The sequence below is a fragment of the Mesoplodon densirostris genome, chromosome X (assembly GCF_025265405.1).
Source record: "Mesoplodon densirostris isolate mMesDen1 chromosome X, mMesDen1 primary haplotype, whole genome shotgun sequence".
Lineage (NCBI taxonomy): Eukaryota > Metazoa > Chordata > Mammalia > Artiodactyla > Ziphiidae > Mesoplodon > Mesoplodon densirostris.
Genome location: NC_082681.1, coordinates 58,692,678 through 58,714,877, shown reverse-complemented (window position 1 = coordinate 58,714,877; position 22,200 = coordinate 58,692,678).

Genomic DNA, 22,200 nt, shown 5'->3' with positions numbered 1-22,200 from the left:
AATAACATCTTTGAAATTCAACTCATTTGCTTACTATGGGTTGCAGTTTTATCTCCTGCTATTCTTCAATATTAGCTTCCTCCAGTGAATACTGTTTAATTCTGTACCTGACAAATACACCTTGCATCTTGTATATCTCTTACCTTTCTTCATCCAGTCTCCTTCTGAGTCTCAGAATCAATTTTCTTACTTTAAAATGGAGTGGGTAGTGCTTACATCATTGTGGTTTTGTAAGGATTTATATATTGTATGAAAAAATAAACAACACAACATCTGGCACATGATAAATTATAAAAAAATGTTTAAATGTTAGATTTTTTTTCTTCCTGTTTTCTTCCTTCCTCTAAACCTCTATAATAATTTTTGCATTCTAAGGGATATTTTTATATCTGTATGTTTTATATAACTTCACCTAGAATGTAATTTCCTTGAAGACAGTGGGAGGAAGGGGTTTATACTTTTTTGTAGATATAGCAGTATCTATTATACAGTAGGTGCTTAAAAATAAGTTTGTTAATTGTTTTTAGGGACTTTTAGGAATATACTAGAACAATATACAAAGAGTACACAAGCTTAAATGCAAGATGACTGTAGACAATTTTCTTAACATCCCTGAATCTCTATCTTTTCATACATAAAATGAAGATGATAATAATAATAGCTATCTTAAAATGTTATTTTAGAATGAAGGAAAATCTAAGCATGGGAGGAAATTAAGAAGGTTAGGTCCATACCACATCTATGTTATGTGTGTTTAGTTTGGGAGAGATTTTGACAACTTAGAGATTGCCCAAAAGAGAATAACCAAGAATATGAGGTATTTAGATTAAACACAAGGGGGAGGATTGAGGGCAAAGTAACATCAATTTTTAGCTATGCAGGATAAGAAATTTTTTTTTCATAATATTTGCCTAATTTTTTAAAACACCTTTATTGGAGCATAACTGCTTTACAATGGTGTGTCAACTTCTGCTCTAGAACAAAGTGAATCAATTATACATATACATATGTGACCATGTCTCTTCCCGCTTGCATCTCCCTCCCACCCACCCTCCCTATCCCAACCCTCTAGGTGGTCACAAAGCACCGAGCTGATATCCCTGTGCTATGCGGCTGCTTCCCACTAGCTATCTATTTTACGTTTGGTAGTGCATATATGTCCATGCCACTCTCTCACTTTGTCACAGCTTACCCTTCCCCCTCCCCATATCCTCAAGTCCATTCTCTAGTAGGTCTGTGTCTTTATTCCCGTCTTACCCCTAGGTTCTTAATGACCTTTTTTTTTCCCCTTAGATTCCATATATATGTGTTAGCATACAGTATTTGTTTTCTCTTTCTGACTTACTTCATTCTGTATGACAGACTCTAGGTCCATCCACCTCACTACAAATAACTCAATTTCATTTCCTTTTATGGCTGAGTAATATTCCATTGTATATATGTGCCACATCTTCTTTATCCATTCATCTGTTGATGGACACTTAGGCTGTTTCCATGTCCTGGTTATTGTAAATAGAGCTGCAATGAACATTTTGGTACATGACTCTTTTTGAATTATGGTTTTCTCAGGGTATATGCCCAGTAGTGGGATTCCTGGGTCGTATGGTAATTCTATTTTTAGTTTTTTAAGGAACCTCCATACTGTTCTCCATAGTGGCTGTATCAGTTTACATTCCCACCAACAGGGCAAGAGGGTTCCCTTTTCTCCACACCCTCTCCAGCATTTATTTTTGTAGATATTTTGATGATGGCCATTCTGACTGGTGTGAGATGATATCTCATTGTAGTTTTGATCTGCATTTCTCTAATGATTAATGATGTTGAGCATGCTTTCATATGTTTGTTGGCAATCTGTATATCTTCTTTGGAGAAATGTCTATTTATGTCTTCTGCCCATTTTTAGATTGGGTTGTTTGGTTTTTTTTGTTATTGATCTGCATGAGCTGCTTGTAAATTTTGGAGATTAATCCTTTGTCAGTTGCTTCATTTGCAAATATTTGGAGAAGAAATATTTAATTCTGTCTTGCTCCAAAGAGCAAAAATAGGACTACTGGGAAAGTTAAAGTGATAAGGGCTTTAAGTCACCTCAATTTGATTTTCTTATATTATATAGTAGAAGGAGCATGAGAAGATGAATTAAAACATGTAGATTCTAGTCTCAGCTTTACACCTATGCAGCTGCACAATCTTGGACAAGTCACTTTATCATTCGGAGTCTCAGTTTCCAACATCAAAAATGAGGCTGCTGTGCTTAACTAAAAAGTTTTCAAAGGTTTGAAGCTGAACATTCTAAGATCTTAACTGAAACAAGAGAGAAAATATTCCTCTTTTAAAAGTCATACTTGAGATTATGTTTTCTAAGATATGCATGTAAGGCAATTGAATTTCTAATAATTATGATTGTGGACTAAATTGAGCTTGTATTAAGTTATAATTCTAGAAAAATGATATTATTTCCTTTTTTTCCTCTAATAAATATTTAATGTATAGCTTAGTGGTTCATTTAAAGTAACCTACTCAGTGCCTTGCTTCTTGAATAATGTATTAAATAGTAGCTAAGGCAAAGACCCGTAAGAATACTGAAAATACATGTAACTCTATACTGTAGAAGTTTTATTCTTAAATAGAATTGAGGTCTTTGTACAACTCTCAGAACAAATGGATAGTACTTTTTTTGATAAGAAACAAAGATAACAGAAATAAAAAACTGCTGCTGAGAAGTTTAGTTATACAGAGAAAAAAATGATTAAAATGAGTGTGGTTTATTACAAGTCTGATATACCAGATTTAAATTGCTACATGTTGTGAAAAAGAAAAAGCAGTTTCAAATTTCATCACTTTCTTAATGGACATGAGTGTAGTTCCTAGAATGTCAATAGCCCAAAGCTACCAAACTATTGAATGAGATATTAAAATTTCATGATATAATTTCTTTAGCAGTAACTTTACTGTGGTAACCTATCATTCAAGAAAATACGAGACCAAGCTTTTAAGAAGTGTTTACAAGACCTTAAATTGTGGAGCCTAATTTTCAGACTGTATCAGATGTCAAAGTAATTCATGCTGCCCTCATCATTCAGGAAAACTACCATCCAGACAAAACAGAAGCAGGAGAATATCATTAAAACAAATGCGGCAATATATAATTTTCCATTTTGAAATTCACTTATCTCATGGTAGTTTTATCTTTATACAGGCATATATGTATTTGTTTCTACCTTATGACAGCTTTATGCAACACTATAAAGAGAAAATTATCATTAAGGGAAGAGAATGTCCAAGGTCACACAGTTTAATCAACAGATATTGAAAATCTACTATGGGCTAGGCTCTGTGGAAAGTACAAAGCAATTAGAAGATATGATCCTTGCCTTTAAGGAACTTATACTTTGATTAGTGAAGCAGGCCTAAAACAATTAAAGCAAAATGAATGATAAAAGGCAGTATGTGATCAAGGACCTAAACTGTGTAATAAAAGCCAAATGCTATAGTATTTTTGAGAAGGAGCACTGAATTACTCAAAGAAAGCTCCATGGAGGATAAGAGTGCTAAGATACACTTTTAAAGATGGGTAGAGTACAGAGAAGGATTTATTGGAGGTCCTGAAAGCAACATGCATCATTTCTGCTCACATTTATTTTGCCAGAACTCAGTCACTGGGCCACATGAAACTGCTAGGGAGCCTGGGAAATGTAGCCTACCTATGTGACCAGGAGGAAAAGGAAAACGTTTTGTCACAGGTGTAAGTCACAGAGAATGACCGCTCTCTTACTACTGTATTTCAATCAGATAGGATACTCTGAATAACTTCTTTAGGCATCCATTTTCAAATATGACTACATGGCTCAAGCATTGTTAAGAAAGCTGACTTTGGTTCTATAGCTTTTCAGAGACCCTGTTCAGAATCAAACCAAACAAAAACCATATGTTGATTCTCATTTTTTCTTAGGTCAAGGTGGTATTTTCTAGGTTCGTTTACCAAGATTTACAAGGCATCAGTGAATAATCCTGTGAGGAGGGTAATTTAGGTTCCATTTAGAGATGAAGAAATAGCTGTGTTCAAGTCACATAGTCAGCACATTGCAGAGTCCAGATGCAAATCCAGGTCTGTTTGACTCAAAGATTTGTGTACCTTTGTATTTGTTGTGAATACCACTTTAAATATATGAGAGTTATTTATTAGAGGTTTCAATCTATTTTTGGTTAACAGAAATTTATTGTTGTTTCTCAGTTCTTCCTCTTAATAGCTCTTTTGCAGCTTGATGCAGATGAAAATCTTGGAATCCAAACTTAGAAGATGGTAGACAATGGAGCCACACAATGGCAGAAACCTGAGTTTCTGAACCACCCATTAAAGGAGGAATGCCCAACAATCAAAATATTTGTTTTGAACAAAAAATAAACTTCGATTTTATTTGATCCATTAAAAAAAAAAAGAAAGTTGGGTTGAATTTGGATGGTTGAAAAGAAGAGGTATGACCAATCCAGATGAGGCAAATGACATTATTAAAGACATGAAAACACGAATAAGTGAAATGTTTTAAGGAACACAGAGAGTCTGACTTTCTACCTTTCGAGAAAAAGGCATTTCATGAAAAGACACTGAGTTATATTACCTGTACTGAAGGCCTTTCCTTGCTATTCTTTAGTAGAGTCTTGTGTACACTTTGGTTTTTGGTATCATAAAATCTTCCAGAAAGTGAAATTGGGATCCTAAAAAGAGATAACTTTAGAATCAACAAAGGCACTGTGCAAATCATTTAGTTGGCAATTTTAAAATAAGAGTGTGCATACAAAATAGAACTTTATCCCCTACTCCATTGGTCAAAAAGCACCTCGCTAGTTAGAACTGTCTAATACGTTTCAAAAGGAAACCACCAATCTATTTGTATAGTGTTGGGTAATAATAGCCAATGTTTATGGAGTGCTTACTATGCACTGAGTCCTATTCTAAGTGCTATATATGGATTATCTCCTTAAATTCTCACAATACTATGAAGTAGATACTATTATTAAATAGATTATACAATAGTAGAAATTGTTTGAAACTGCTCTTTCTTCAGTGAGAAGAAGCATTTCATACCTAGTTGTAACTTGGGCTTACTTTAATATAATTTCTACCAGGTTCACACCAGCCACATTCAAATGAAACCAGGACAGTAGGGAGAATACAAAGGAGTCTTTTGTTCTTCTTTCTTCACCTGAAAAAGGCATAAAATTTGTAATTGAGCATACTCTTCACTAAACAAATGCTCCATTTTCCTTGGGTGGTAGTTGGAGCATTAAATTGATGTAAGACATTACGTGTAAAGTATCCAAATATCAGTTAAGGATATTTGAGGACTTTTCCATTATTAATGATTGTCTTATTGCTCCTAAGCATGATATCAATAAGAAATATATATAATATATATTATATATTTTAAAAGCTGAGTCACAGCCTTATTAATAATATATTATTTTGCCCATAATTTTCTTGGGATTGAGAAAAATATAACGAAGTGGTTTCCAGAAAATTCATTTGATGCATGGAGCTATTTTAATTTAAGACTCAGCAATGCCTCCATGGGAGATGGTATGTACAATTTTACAAACCAGCGGACACTACTATAAGACAAAATATGATTTGTAACACATTATTTTCTTGTTGGAAGTCAATAGGCCCTTCTTTGAATACATGTTAAAATTGAATTATCACTAGGATAAATTGTTAGTTTGATAAAATAGGAATAAAGAGAAAACATTCAATATTCAAAAATGCTATCTTTCTACAAATACATTTATCTGGATGTTTCTACACAGTCAAATGCAAAGGCAGCTGTGCAGATACCCATTCAGACATTTTGCTTACATGACTCCAGATTGCTGTAAATGTCTGATGACTGCTTACTTTTTACCTAGATGTTTGCTGTTAATTAGACAAATGACTAATATTATTTTAAGCTGTAAAGAAATCACATTAATCTGTGTATTAGTCTACGTCCATTCTGTATTATCAAATTGACAACTTTTTGATAACTTCATTGAAAAATGCAGTGAGTTGAATCTGCAGGAACCTTCTATCCATAATTTTTTAAAAAATATTCATGAAAAGACTTCTGGTATCCAAATGTTAATAATGGATATTTCAAGGGAGTAAGATTTAGAGTGAGTTTGCGTTACCTCTTTGTACTTTTCTGTGTTCTTTGAATTTTTCATGATGTGAATGTATCATTTCTACAAAATCAATAAAGTCTTTATTCTTTAAAAATAATGTCCATGAAGCCATGAGAAAAGAAAGAATCATTGGTAGTGATTTCAAGGAGTAATGGAAAGTAAAGCTACACCAGATCCTGGTAGAATTTTTTGTAATCTTCCATCCTGGTGGTTAAGTCGTTAAGAAGCTTCCTATATTGATAAGAAATTCACAAAAGAGGAAATGTAAATGGACAAAAAACATGTAACAAGATTCAAATTCACAAATATAGATGGCATACAAATAAAGTTACAATGAAATATCAGTCTACACGCATTTTTCTGGGAAAAATGAAGTTAGAGTAGAATCTAGAGAGATTCTTTGTAGACTTTGCAAAATAATTAGTTTTATAAAATAAAGAATAGGTATATATACAATGAGGGAACTTTCACTCCCAAACTGGCTTAGGTTTTCATTCTACAAATCTTTAAAATACCTGACTGATAAATATTTTCTAGTCTAAGGGCTAGTTAATTTCACTGTATTCTCAACATCTCTAGATATTGCTCTGACTTTTGTTATTAAACTCTGACTGGTTTCAATTTTTAATGAAGGCTGAATTAAAGAACATGGAGCTTGTGATATTTAACTCTACACTTTAGAGCTTCTGTGGCTGTGCTAAGCTATTTGTACTGCTTTCCTCTACCCCATCAACCTCATTTTCGCCATAGCTTGAAATCCGTTTATCAATCTATAACTAAAAGATGGGAGGGAGGAAAAAAGTTTGAGGCCAGCTTAGCATCTGTTAGCACTTCGACATTCCAGTACAACACTGTAGTAAAGTTTTTTTTTTAAATGCCTCACTGAGATATGTTGGATATAACAGCAACATTTACAATATCAAGCTAAAAAATGATCAAAGAGGAACAGCTGTATATCACATGTAAAAGAATGAAGTTGGACCCCTTTCTTATGCCATATAAAAAAGTTAGCTTAAAATGGATCATAGGGTAAGAGAAAGACAAATACCATATGTTAACACATATATATGGAATTTAAGAGAAAAAATGTTATGAAGAACCTAGGGGTAAGACAGGAATAAAGACACAGACCTACTAGAGAATGGACTTGAGGATATGGGAAGGGGGAAGGGTAAGCTGTGACAAAGCGAGAGAGAGGCATGGGCATATATATACTACCAATCGTAAGGTAGATAGCTAGTGGGAAGCAGCCGCATAGCACAGGGAGATCAGCTCGGTGCTCTGTGACCACCTAGAGGGGTGGGATGGGGAGGGTGGGAGGGAGGGAGACGCAAGAGGGAAGGGATATGGGAATGGATGTATATTTATAAATGATTCACTTTGTTATAAAACAGAAACTAACACACCATTGTAAAGCAATTATACTCCAATAAAGATGTAAAAAAAAATCTACAAGCAATAAATGGTGGAGAGGGTGTGGAGAAAAGGGAACCCTCTTGCACTGTTGGTGGGAATGTAAATTGATACAGACACTACGGAGAACAGTATGGAAGTTCCTTAAAAAACTAAAAATAGAACTATCATATGACCCAGCAATCCCACTACTGGACATATACTCAGAGAAAACCATAATTCAAAAAGAGTCATGTACCACAGTGTTCATTGCAGCACTATTTACAATAGCCAGGACATGGAAGCAACCTAAGTGTCCATCAACAGATGAATGGATAAAGAAGATGTGGCACATATATACAATGGAATATTACTCAGCCATAAAAAGAAATGAAACTGAGTTATTTGTACTGAGGTGGATGGACCTAGAGTCTGTCATACAGAATGAAGTAAGTCAGAAAGAGAAAAACAAATACCGTATGTTAACACATATATATGAAATCTAAAAAAAAAAGTGGTTCTGAAGAACCTAGGGGAAGTACAGGAATAAAGACACAGAAGTAGAGAATGGATTTGAGGACATGGGGAGGGGGAAGGGTAAGCTGGGACGAAGTGAGAGAGTGGCGTGGACATATATATACTACCAAACGTAAAATAGATAGCTAGTGGGAAGCAGCTGCATAGCACAGGGAGATCAGCTCAGTGCTTTGTGACCACCTAGAGGGGTGGGATAGGGAGGGTGGGAGGAAGACACAAGAGGGAGGATGTATGGGGATATATGTATATGCATAGCTGATTCACTTTGCTATAAAGCAGAAACTAACACACCATTGTAAAGCAATTATACCCCAATAAAGATGTTAAAATATAAAATTAAATTTAAAAAATGAAATAAAATGGATCATAGGCCTAACTGTAAGAGCTGAAACTATAAAACTCTTAGATGAATGTGTAGGTGTAAATCTTTGTGACCTTGGGTTAGACAAAGTCTTTTTAGACATAACACCAAAATCACAATTGAACTTTGTTGCTAGTTTCAATAAAATATTTGGTCATTTGGGGAAAAACACAATCAACAAAGGCAAAAAAATTAAACTAGATCAACTGTATTTCCTTAAAAATCAAAAACCTTTATGCTTTAAAGTACACCACCAAGAGCGTGAAAAGAGAACCTATGGAATGGGAGAAAACATTTGTATATCATATATCTGGTAAGAGTCTTGTGTCAAAAATATATAAGAAACCAATTTAAAAATGGGTGAAGGTTTTGAATAGCTAGTTATCCAAAGAAGACTTACAAATGATCAATAGGCACAAGAAAATATACTTAACACCATTATTCATTAGGGAAATGCCAATCAAAACCATAGTGAGTTACCACTTCACCCACACTAGAATGGAGGAAGTATTGGCAAGGATGGGGAGAAACTGGAACTCACACCTTGCTGATAGGAAGATAAAATGGTGTAGCCACGGCGAAAAACAATTTTGTAGTGAGAGACCTCAGACAAAGGACACAGCATTTTTTCCTGCTTTTTGAATAAGGGATTCCACATTTATATTTTGCACCAGGCTCTGAAAATTATGTAGCTGACCCTGAAAACAGTTCTTGGAAAGTAGTAGCATTCAAAATTGTGTAGCCTTTACAAATATATATATATATATTAATGGTAGGTAAATAAGAGTTTTAAAAATTATTAAAATGACTAAAGGTACAAAACAGAAACAATCATAGATGCAGAAAACAAACAGGTGGCTATCAGAAGGGAGGGTAGTAGGGGGTTGAGAGAAATAAGTGAGGGAGATTAATAGGTACAAACTTCAAGTACAAAATAAATGAGTCATGGGGATGAAATGTACAATGTAAGGAATATAGTCATTAACAATGTAATATCATTGTATGGTGACCGATTGTAACTAGACTTATCGTGGTGACCATTGTGAAATGTATAGAAATATTGAATCACTAAGTTGTGCATCAGGAACTCAGGGTTGTAGGTCAATTATGATTCACAAACAAACAAACTCATAGAAAAAGAGATCAGAGGCGGGTATATAGGGAGAGAGGGAATTAGATAAAGATGGTCAAAGGGTCAAACTTCCAGTTATAAGATAAATAAGTACTAGGAATATAATGTACAACATGATGAATATAATTAACATTGATGTATGTTATATATGAAAGTTGTTAAGAGAGTATATCCTAAGAGTTCTTCTCACAGTGAAAGAATATTTGTTCTTTTACTTTGTATCTATATGAAATGTAGTAATTATTTCATGATGTACATAACTCAAATTACTGTGCTGTACACTTTAAACTTGTACAGTGCTATATGTTAACTATATCTCAATGAAACTGGAAAAAAAGCATTAAATGTAATATTTAATCGATCCAAACTATATATTTTAAAGATATAATAATGCTTATAATAATGGTATATATGACCATAATTACAGAAATATAAATATGTATATATGGGAAAAGATTGATACGAAAAACAAAAAAAAACAGTAGTTGTACAAATTTGGTTTTATTGCACACAATTATTTTCTCTATTTTAAAAACAGTATTTCTGTAAACTGCTTACTTGTCCCCCCCTCCAAAATTCATATGTTGAAACCTAGTGCCAATGTGTTGGTATTAGGAGATGGGGCACTTGGGAGGTGTTTATGTCCTGAGGGTGGAGCCCTTATGAATGACATAAGTGTTTTTATAAAAGAGACTTAACAGGATTCCCTTCCACCACATGAGGACACGGTGACAAGGGGCCATGAACCACAAAGTAGACTCTCATCAGACATGGAATCTGTTGGCACTTTGATTTTGGACTTCCCAGATTCCAGAAGAGTGAGAAATAAATGTCGTTTATAAGCTACCCAGTCTATGGTATTCTGTTAAGTAGCCTGAACAGACTAAGATAGATATGCAATATTTCTTTGCTGAGAATAAAAATTTTCACTCTGTGTACTAGGGTGCTTAAGAAACCATTGAACCAAAATGCAATAATTTTACATGTCATTTCACCTAGAAGCAAAGGGCTTACTCAAATGAACTCCTTTCTGGGGGCCTATAATCTACAATAAATCTTATTTAAACTTTTATTTAAAAATTCGATATTTTGTTCATCATGTAATTTTTGTATTAATTTTTATCATTTCCAAGATTGCATTAAAACACTCCTTATCTTCATTTCTGAGCTCCTTGATTGTTTTGTTTTTTTAACATCTTTATTGGGAGATAATTGCTTTACAATGGTGTGTTAGTTTATGCTTTATAACAAAGTGAATCAGTTATACATATACATATGTCACCATGTCTCTTCCCTCTTCCATCTCCCTCCTTGTCACCCTTCCAATCTCACCACTCTAGGTGGTCACAAAGCACTGAACTGATCTCCCTGTGCTATATAGCTGCTTCCCACTAGCTACCTATTTTACATTTGGTAGTGTATATATGTCCATGTCACTCTCTCCTTTTATCCCAGCTTACCCTTCTCCCTCCCCGTATCCTCAAGTCAATTCTCTAGTAGATCTGGGTCTTTTTTTTTTTTTGTGGTACGCGGGCCTCTCACTGCTGTGGTCTCTCCTGATGCAGAGCACAGGCTCTGGATGCCCAGGTTCAGCTGCCATGGCTCACGGGCCTAGCTGCTCTGCAGCATGTGGGATCTTTCCAGACCAGGGCACGAACCCATGTTCCCTGCATCAGCAGGCAGACTCTCAACCAGTGCGCCACCAGGGAAGCCCAGGTCTGTGTCTTTATACCCATCTTGCCCTTAGGTACTTCATGACAATTTTTAAATTTTTTTTTAGAATCCATGTATATGTGTTAGCTTATGGTATTTTTCTCTTTCTGACTTACTTCACTCTGTAGGACAGACTCTAGATCCATCCAACTCACAACAAATAACTCAATTTTGTTTCTTTTTATGGCTGAGTAATATTCCATTGTATATATGTGCCACATTTTCTATATCCACTCATATGTTGATGGACACTTAGGTTGCTTCCATGTCCTGGCTATTGTAAATACTGCTGCAATGAATATTTTGCTACATGACTCTTTTTGAATTATGGTCTTATCAGGGTATATTCACAGTAATGGGACTGCGGGGTTGTATGGTAGTTCAATTTTTAGTTTTTTTAAGGAACCTCCATACTGTTCTCCATAGTGGCTGTACCAATTTACATTCCCACTAACAGTTTAAGAGGGTTCCCTTTTCTCCACATCCTCTACAGCATTTATTTTGTAGATATTTTGATGATGACCATTCTGACCCTTGTGAGATGATATCTCATTGTACTTTTGATTTGCATTTCTTTAATGATTAATGATGTTGAGCATTCTTTCATGTGTTTGTTGGCAATCTGTATATGTTCTTTGGAGAAATGTCTATTTAAGTCTTCTGTCCACTTTTGGATTCGGTTGTCTTTTTTTTTTTTTTTTTTTTTGATATTGAACTACATGTGCTGCTTGTAAATTTTGGCAATTCACCCTTTGTCAGTTGCTGAATTAGCAAATATTTTCTCCTATTCTGAGGGATGTATTTTCATCTTGTTTATGTTTTCCTTTGTTGTACAAAATCATTTAAGTTTAATTAGGTACCGTTTTTTAATTTTTGTTTTTATTTCCATTACTGTAGGAGGTGGATCAAAAAAGATATTGCTGTGACTTATGCCAAAGAGTGTTCTTCCTATGTTTTCCTTTCACAGTTTTATAGTGTCCGGTCTTATATTGAGGTCTCTAACCCATTTTGAGTTTATTTTTGTGTATGGTGTTAGGGAGCATTCTAATTTCATTATTTTACATGTAGCTGTCCAGTTTTCCAAGCACCACTTATTGAAGAGGCTGGCTTTTCTCCACTGTATATTCTTGCCTCCTTTATCAAAGATAAGATGACCATATGTGCCTGGGTTTATCTCTTGGCTTTCTAACCTGTTCCAATGATCTATATTTCAGTTTTTGTGCCAGTGCCATACTGTCTTGATTACTGTAGCTTTGTACTATAGCCTGAAGTCAAGGAGTCTGATTCCTCCAGCTCTGTTTCTCTTTCTCATGATTACTTTGGCTATTCGGGGTCTTTTGTTCTTCCATACAAATTGTGAAATTTTTTGTTCTAGTACTGTGAAAAATGTCAGGGTAGTTTCATAGGGATTGCATTGAATCTGTAGATTGCTTTGGGTAGTAGAGTCATTTTCACAATGTTGATTCTTCCAATCCAAGAACATGGCATATCTCTCCATCTATTTGTATCATCTTTAATTTCTTTCATCAGTTTCTTATAATTTTCTGCATACGGGTCTTTTGTCTCCATAGGTAGGTTTATTCCTAGATAATTTATTCTTTTTCTTGCAATGGTAAATGGGAGTGTTTTCTTAATTTCACTCTCAGATATTTCATCATTAGTGTATAGGAATCCAAGAGATTTCTGTGCATTAATTTTGTACCCTGCTACTTTACCAAATTCATTGATTAGCTCTAATAGTTTTCTGGTAGCATCTTCAAGATTCTCTATGCATAGTATCATGTCATATGCAAACAGTGACAGATTTAATTCTTCTTTTGCGATTTGGATTCCTTTTATTTCTATTTCTTCTCTGATTGCTGTGGCTAAAACTTCCAAAACTATGTTGAATAATAGTGGTGAGAGTGGGCAACCTTGCCTTCTTCCTGATCTTAGTGGAAATGGTTTCAGTTTTTCACCCTTGAGGACGATGTTGGCCGTGGGTTTGTCATATATGTCCCTTATTATGTTGAGGAAAGTTCCCTCTATGCCTACATTCTGCAGGGTTTTAATCATAAAAGGGTGTTGAATTTTGTCAAAAGCTTTCTCTGTGTCTATTGAGATGGTCATATGGTTTTTCTCTTTCAATTTTTTAATATGGTGTATCACACTGATTGATTTGCATATATTGAAGAATGCTTGCATTCCTCGGATAAACCAAAGTTGATCATGGAGTGTGATGTTTTTAATATGCTGTTGGATTCTGTTTGCTAGTATTTTGTTGAGGATTTTTGCATGTATGTTCATCAGTGATATTGGCCTGTAGTTTGTGATATCTTTGTCTGTTTTTTTTTTTTTTTGTGTGGTACGCGTGCCTCTCACTGTTGTGGCCTCTCCAGTTGTGGAGCACAGGCTCCAGATGCACAGGCTCAGCAGCCAAGGCTCACGGGTCTAGCTGCTCCGTAGCATGTGGGCACAAACCTCTGTCCCCTGCATCGTCAAGCAGACTCTCAACCACTGCGCCACCAGGGAAGCCCTTTGTCTGGTTTTGGTATCAGGGTGATGGTGGCCTCATAGAAAGAGTTTGGGAGTGTTCCTCCCTCTGCTATATTTTGGAAGATTTTGAAAAGTATAGGTGTTAGCTCGTCTCTAAATGTTTGACAGAATTCGCCTGGGAAGCCATCTGGTGCTGGGCTTTTGTGTGTAGGAAGAGTTTTAATCACAGTTTCAATTTCAGTGCTTGTGATTTGTCTGTTCATATTTTCTATTTCTTCCTGGTTCAGTCTTGGAAGGTTGTGCATTTCTAAGAGTTTGTGCATTTCTTCCAGGTTTTGCATTTCATTGGCATATAGTTGCTTGTAGTAATCTCTCATGACCCTGTGTATTTCTGCAGTGTCAGTTGTTACTTCTCGTTTTTCATTTTTATTTCTATTGATTTCAGTCTTCTCCCTCTTTTGCTTGATGAGTCTGGCTAATGTTTATCAATATTGTGTATCTTCTCAAAGAACCAACTTGTACTTTTGTTGATCTTTGCTATTGTTTCCTTCCTTTCATTTTCATTTACTTCTGATCTGAGCTTTATGATTTCTTTCTTTCTGCTAACTTGTTTTTTTTTTCCTTTTTTTTTTTTTTTTTTTTTTGTGGTATGCGGGCCTCTCACTGTTGTGGCCTCCCCCGTTGCGGAGCACAGGCTCCGGACGCGCAGGCTCCGGACGCGCAGGCTCAGCGGCCATGGCTCACGGGCCCAGCCGCTCCGCGGCATATGGGATCCTCCCAGACCGGGGCACGAACCCGTATCCCCTGCATCGGCAGGCGGACTCTCAACCACTTGCGCCACCAGGGAGGCCCTTTTTCCTTTTTTTATTCTTCTTTCTCTAATTGCTTTAGGTGTAATGGTAGGTTGTTTATTTGAGATGTTTCTTGTTTCTTAAGTTAGGATTTAATTGCTATAAACTTCCCTCTTAGAACTGATTTTGCTGTATCCCATAGATTTTGGGTTGTCATGTTTTCATTGTCATTTGTTTGTAGGTATTTTTTTTATTTCCTCTTTGATTTCTTCAGTGATCTCTTGGTTATTACATAGTGTATTGTTTAGCCTCCATGAGTTTGTATTTTTTACAGATGTTTTCCTGTAATTGATATCTAGTCTCATAGCATTGTCATCAGAAAAGATACTTTATATGATCTCAATTTTCTTAAATTTACCAAGGCTTGATTTGTGACCCAAGTTACGATCTATCCTGGAGAATGTTCCATGAGAACTTGAGAAGAGGGTGTATTCTGTTGGTTTTGGATGGAATGTCCTATAAATATCAATTAAGTCCATCTTGTTTAATGCATCATTTAAAGATTGTGTTTCCTTATTTATTTTCATTTTGGATGATCTGTCCATTGGTGAATCTGGGGTATTAAAGACCCCTACTATGATTCTGTTACTATCGATTTCCCCTTTTATGGCTATTAGTATTTGCCTTATGCATTGATGTGCTCCTATGTTGGGTGCATAAATATTTACAATTGTTATATCTTCCTCTTGGATTGATCCTGTGATCATTATGTAGTGTCCTTCTTTGTCTCTTTTAATAGCCTTTATTTTAAAGTCTATTTTGTCTGATATGAGAATTGCTACTCCAGCTTTCTTTTGATTTCCATTTGCATGGAATATCTTTTTCCATACCCTCACTTTCAGTCTGTATGTGTCCCTAGGTCTGAAGTGGGTCTCTTGTACACAGCATATATACAGGTCTTGTTTTTGTATCCATTCAGTCAGTCTGTGTCTTTTGGTTTGAGCATTTAATCTATTTACATTTAACATAGTTATCAGTAGGTATATTCCTATTATAATTTTCTTAATTGTTTTGGGTTTGTTATTGTAGATCTTTTCCTTCTCTTGTGTTTCCTGACTAGAACAGTTCCTTTAGCATTTGTTGTAAAGCTGGTTTGATGGTGCTGAATTTTCGTAGCTTTTGTTTTCTGTAATGTTTTTAATTTCTCTGTGAAATCTGAATGAAATCCTTGCTGGATAGAGTAATCTTGGTTGTAGGTTTTTCTCCTTCATCACTTTCAATATATCCTGCCACTCCCTTCGGACTTGCAGAGTTTCTGCTGAAAGATCATCTGTTAACCTTATGGGGATTCCCTTGTGTGTTATTTGTTGTTTTTCTCTTGCTGTTTTAAATATTTTCCTTTATATTTAATTTTTGATAGTTTGATTAATATGTGTCTTGCTGTGTTTCTCCTTGGATTGTTCCTGTATGGGACTCTCTGTGCTACCTGGACTTGATTAACTCTTTCCTTTCCCATATTAGGGAAGTTTTCAACTATAACCTCTTGAAACATTTTCTCAGTCCCTTTCTCTTTCTCTTCTTCTTCTGGGACCCCTATAATTTGAATGTTGGTGCATTTAATGTTGTCCCAGAGGTCTTTGAGACTGTCCTCAATTCCTTTTATTTTTTTTTCTTTATTTTGCTCTACAGAGGTTATTTCCACTATTTTATCTTCCAGCTCACTTATCCATTCTTCTGCCTCAGTTATTCCACTATTGTTCCCTTGTAGATAATTTTTATTTAATTTACTTTGCTGTTCATCATTGCTTGTTTCCTCTTTAGTTCTTCTAGGTCCTTGTTCACTGTTTCTTGCATTTTCTCCATTCTATTTCCAAGATTTTGGATATCTTTACTATCATTATTCTGAATTATTTTTTCAGGGAGACTGTCTATTTCCTCTTCAGTTGTTAGGTCTGGTGGGTTTTTGCCTTGCTCCTTCATCTGCTGTGTGTTTCTCTGTCTTCTCATTTTGCTTAACTTACTGTGTTTGGGTTCTCCTTTTCACAGGCTGCAAGTTCATAGTTCCCATTGTTTTTGGTATCTGTCCCCAGTGTATAAGGTTGCTTCCGTGCATTGTGTAGGCTTCCTGGCAGAGGGGACTGGTGTCTGTGTTCTGGTGGATGAGGCTGGATCTTGCTCTCTGGTAGGCAGGTCCACATTTGATGCTCTGTTTTGGAGTGTCTGTGGCCTTATTATGATTTTAGGCAGTCTCTCTGCTAATGGATGGGTTTGTGTTCCTGTCTTGCTAGTTGTTTGGCATAGGGTTCCAGCACTGTAGCTTGCTGGTCATTGAGTGGAGCTGGGTCTTGGCGTTGAGATGGACATCTTTTGGAGATTTTCACCATTTGATATTACGTGGAGCTGGGAGGTGTTTTGTGGACCAGTGTCCTGAATGTGGCTCTCCCTCCTCGGAGGCACAGCACTGATGCCTGGCTGGAGCACCAAGAGCCTGTCATCCACATGGCTCAGAATAAAAGGGAGAAGAAAAAGAAAGAAAGAAAGAAGATGCTAAAATAAAATAATGTAAAATAAAATAAAGTAAAATAATATAAAAGTTATTAAACTAAAACTAATTATTAAAAAATTTAAAGTAATAAAAAAAGAAAGAAAAGAGCAACCAAACCAAAATACAAAGCCACCAATGATAACAAGTGCTAAAAACTATACTAAAAACAAACAATCAAACAAACAAACAAAAAAACCTGACAGACAGAACCCAGGACAAGTTGTAAAATCAAAGCTATACAGACAAAATCACACAGAGAAACATACACATACACACTCACAAAAATAGTAAAAGGGGAAAAAATAATAAATCTTGCTCTCAATGTCCACCTCCTCAATTTGGGATGACTCGTTGTCTGTTCAGGTATTCCACAAATGCAGGGTACATCAAGTTGATTATGGAGATTTAATCCACTGCTCCTGAGGCTGCTGGTAGTAATTTCCCTTTCCCTTCTTTGTTCGCACAGGTCCTGGGGTTCAGCTTTGGATTTGGACTCGCTTCTGCATGTAGGTCGCCTGAGGACGTTTGTTCTTTGCTCACAGAGGATGGGGTTAAAGGAGCAGCTGATTCGGGGGCTCTGGCTCACTCAGGCCAGGGTGTGTGGGAGGGGTACGGAGTGCAGGACGAGCCTGCGGCTGCAGAGACAGGCATGACATTGCACCAGCCAGAGGGGTGTCATATTTTCTCCCGCCGAAGTTGTCCCTGGTTCACGGGACCCTGGCAGTGGTGGGCTGCACAGGCTCCTGTGAGGGGAGGTGTGGATAGTGACCTGTGCTTGCACACCAGTTTCTTAGTGGCAGGAGCAGCAGCCGTAGCATCTCATGCCTGTCTCTGAGGTCTGTGCTGATAGCCACAGCTGGCGCCCTTCTCTGGAGCTACTTTAAGCAGCATTCTTAATCCCCTCTCCTCGTGCACCAGGAAACAAAGAGGGAAGAAAAAGTCTCTTGCTTCTTCGGCAGGTCCAGACTTTTTCCCGGACTCCCTCCCAGCTAGCTATGGTGCAGTAGCCCCCTTCAGGCTGTGTTCACGCAGCCAGTCCTCTCCCTGCAATCCGACCGAAGCCCAAGCTTCAGATCCCAGCCCACGCCTGGCCCGGCTGTTGAGCAGACAAGCATCTTGGGCTGGTGAGTGCTGGCCGGCACTGATTCTCTGTGCGGGAATCTCTCCGCTTTGCTCTCTGCACCCCTGTTGCTGTGCTCTCTTCCACAGCTCCGAAGCTTCCCCCCTCCACCACCCACAGTCTCTGCCCGTGAAGGGGCTTCCTAGTGTGTGGAAACCTTTCCTCCTTCACAGCTCCCTCCCCCTGGTGCAGGTCCTGTCCCTATCCTTTTGTCTCTGCTTATTCTTTTTTCTTTTGCCCTACCCAGGTATGTGGGGAGTTTCTTGCCTTTTGGGAGGTCTAAGGTCTTCTGCCATCATTCAGTAGGTGTTCTGTAGGAGATGTTTTACATTTAGATGTATTTTTTGATGTAGCTGTGGGCAGGAAGGTGATTTCCACATCTTATTCTTCTGCCATCTTGAAGCTCCTCCTTATTTCTGAGATTTTTGGACATCCCTTAAATTTTGTGCCTGTTTTGTAAGCTCTTTAATACCAGAGGGTTTTTTTTTAATGAATACATTTTAATACATTTACATTTCCTTTAGGTAATATATCTCTTTGTAAATAGAATAGTAACTTATTTTCATGCCTGTATATGATAAGACTAGCAGTAAGGCAAATTACATCTCTAAACTTAGAAATGGATGTTGTAATTTTTTTTCTAAATGCCAAATTAGTGACCTAACCTAATCTTTGAGTAGGTATTATTCATAGGGACAATTAATTATTTAATGACTCTAGTCTAAATTTCTTAGAATTATCCCATGTAATGACTCCTTTCATGATTAGACTTTCCCTCAGGACCACTGATAACTCTGATATATTTATATATAAACTAGATTCAAAGTTGTAGACAATTGTTAATCCAAAGCAAGACCCTATTTACAGGAGATGCACTAAGCACTATATATAAATAGGTGTTGACATCTGTCCAAAGACAGCTTTCCTACCAGCCATTATTTCCTTCTAGGAACTCAAATTCCAAACATTAAAATCACTTCTGGTTGACATATAGTAAACACAGAGAATGGAAGGAGTTGCCTTTAAAAGATTAATGTTGAAAAATTCTTCATAAATAAGAGGACAAGGAAAGTTCTAAAAGTTCCCCACGTTGGGATTAACAGATTTTCCCACTGGTGAACACAGAAAGAAGCAGGTTCTGAGAGGCTGGAATGCAGGATTTCAGCATAGTTTATTTTCGATGCTGAATTATGTCTTTGTAAAGGTGCTCTGAAAAAATGCTGTCTGATTGAAATCTTTTCTGTGACTGCTTTAATAAAGAGGTGTAATTCTGAAAAAGTTTTAAAATATGCTAATAACTAGTCTTAAACATGTCTGTAACTTACAGAATAACACAGTCATGGTAATCCATTACTGTCTGGTAGCATTAAAGCTATATATGCAGCTGTGTGTTTTTTACCTTTTCTTTTTTTTTAATAGGTGAAAACATTTTTAACATTGATTCTGCAAAACTAAGGACACAAAGTAACAGTAAATGGCATATGAAATAAATTAATAAAGCATAAAGCTCTGGTAAAGCATGTTTTTCTTGCAGGAAAAAGGCTAGGACATAATTACCCTGGAGATGTTTCTCAGGCTTTGCACATTCTCTATTAGCCTGGAGTGCAGTCTAATGACACAAGCAGAAAACTCACTTACCGACAGAGCATTTTCACTTAAAAGGAGATAGTTATTTGATATATCTTTATATAGCATGTATAGTAACCCTTTGTCTGGCCTACATGTTGAAACTATTTTCCTAGTTTGCCATTTCTTTTAACTCTGCATACAGTGTATTTTGCCTGTGAGAAAAAATATATAACTTTGTGTCCTCAACTATTTGGTATTTTCCTTTAAAACTTCTGAGTTTCACACTATGTTTTGAAATGCCTTCTTGAGTCTAACACTAAAACATTTCCCTATATTTTCCACTTATAGTTTTTGTTTATACATTAAAAGCTTTACCTTCCGAAATTTATTCGTATTTCAGAGTGAAGTGGGGGTTCCAGCTGATTTATTTCCAAATAGCTAATTATTTTTACAATATATATTAAAAAATCTAACATTTCCTTGCTGATTTGAAATGCTACCTTTATCACATGTTATGAGAACTAACATTGCTTCTGGTCTTTCTCTTCTATTCCATTGATCTATCTGTTTGTTCCTTTTCCAGGACCAAATTAACTATTGTACCTTTTATTACATTTAGATAACTGCTAGAACAAGCCCCATGTCTTCATTAATCTAATTAATTTTTAAATAGCTAATCTCACACATTCTTTTCTTTCAGGTAAAATTTAGAATTAATTTATCAAGTTCTGAAAAAAAATCCTACTAAATGTATGAATTGCACTGGATTTAAATTTATGAATCAAATTGGTGGAAACTAGCATTTTGCATTATCAAATCCTCCCATTCAAAAATCAGTTTTCTCATGAAATAAGTCAGACATAGAAAGAAAAATACTATAGGATCATGATCTCACTTTAATGTAAAATCTAAAAACAAACAAACAAGCAAATCCACAAAACTCATAGAACACGAGATCAGATTTGTGGTTACCAGAGGAAGGGGTTGAGAGGAGGGGGAATTGGAGGAAGGTGGTCAAAAAGTACAAAATTCCATTTATAAGAAAAACAAGTATCAATACTAGGGATGTAATGTAGAACATGACTATAGTTAACACTGCTGTATAATATAGGAACATTTTTGATATAAATTTATTTATTTATTTATTTATTTCTGGTTGTGTTGGGTGTTAGTTGCTATGCATTGGCTTTCTCAAGTTGCCACGAGTGGGGGCTATTCTTCATTGTGGTGCCCGGGCTTCTCATTGTGGTGGCTTCTGTTGTTGTGGAGCATATGGGCTCTAGAGGTGTGGGATCAGTAGTTGTGGCTCCCAGGCTCTAGAGTGCAGGCTCAGTAGTTGTGCACAGGCTTAGTTGTTCCATGGCATGTGGGATCTTCCTGGACCAGGGATTGAACTCATGTCCCCTGCATTAGCAGGTGGATTCTTAACCACTGAAACACCAGGAAAGTCCTACTGGAACATTTTAAAGAGAGTAGATTCTAAGAGTTCTCATCACAAGGAGAATTTTTCTTCTTTTGATTGTATTTATATGACAGATGTTAGCTAAACCTATAGTGGTAATCATTTCATAATATATTAATGTAAATCAAACCATCATGCAATGCACCTTAAACTTATACAGTTATGTATGTCAATTATTTCTCAATAAAACTGGGAAAAAATCAGTTTTGTGATCTATACATGTAAGTGGTCCTGAATTTGGTTTTGGTCTGCTTTCCTTGAAAGGATCTAGTGTCATAGTTCTACTAGATGGGTGATCTGAATTGGGAACTTTTATATCTGTTTCTCTGCTCTGGAAAGTTAAAATAGCAGGAATTTTCTTTTCCTTGAAAGTTTAATACAAATTGATTGCAAAGTCATTGGTTTTACTGTCTTTGAGGTGGCATGATTTTTATAATTTTCTTCTTTTTTGTTTTTGGTCAATTAAGGTTTTATGTTTTACTTCTTACTGAGTGGCTTTTTAAATCTATGCAATTTATATTTTATAATTTCACTTAATCTAGATTTGCAAATTTCTTGACATAAAATTCTACATAATAGTTTCTCAATTTTTAAATTCTCCATATCCCCATGTCTCATTTATAATGTTGCTCAACTATGTGTTATTTTCATCTATTTTCTGGGTTAGAGCTGTGATGGGTGAATTTATTTTCACAGAAACAGCTACTAGTTTTGATTTTATTTAACAGTTCTATGGGAGTGCTTCTAATTATTCTTCATCTTAAATAACTTTCCTACTTCTGTTGGTTCATTGTGATTTTCTTTTTCTAGCTTCCTGGCTAAAATATTTGGTTCATTAACGTTTAAATTTATTATTCCTAACTTACATACAAAGAATCTAATAATAAGTAAAGAAACTTGCTCAAGGTCACACAGCTAATGAGTGGCAGAGCTAAGAACCCAACACT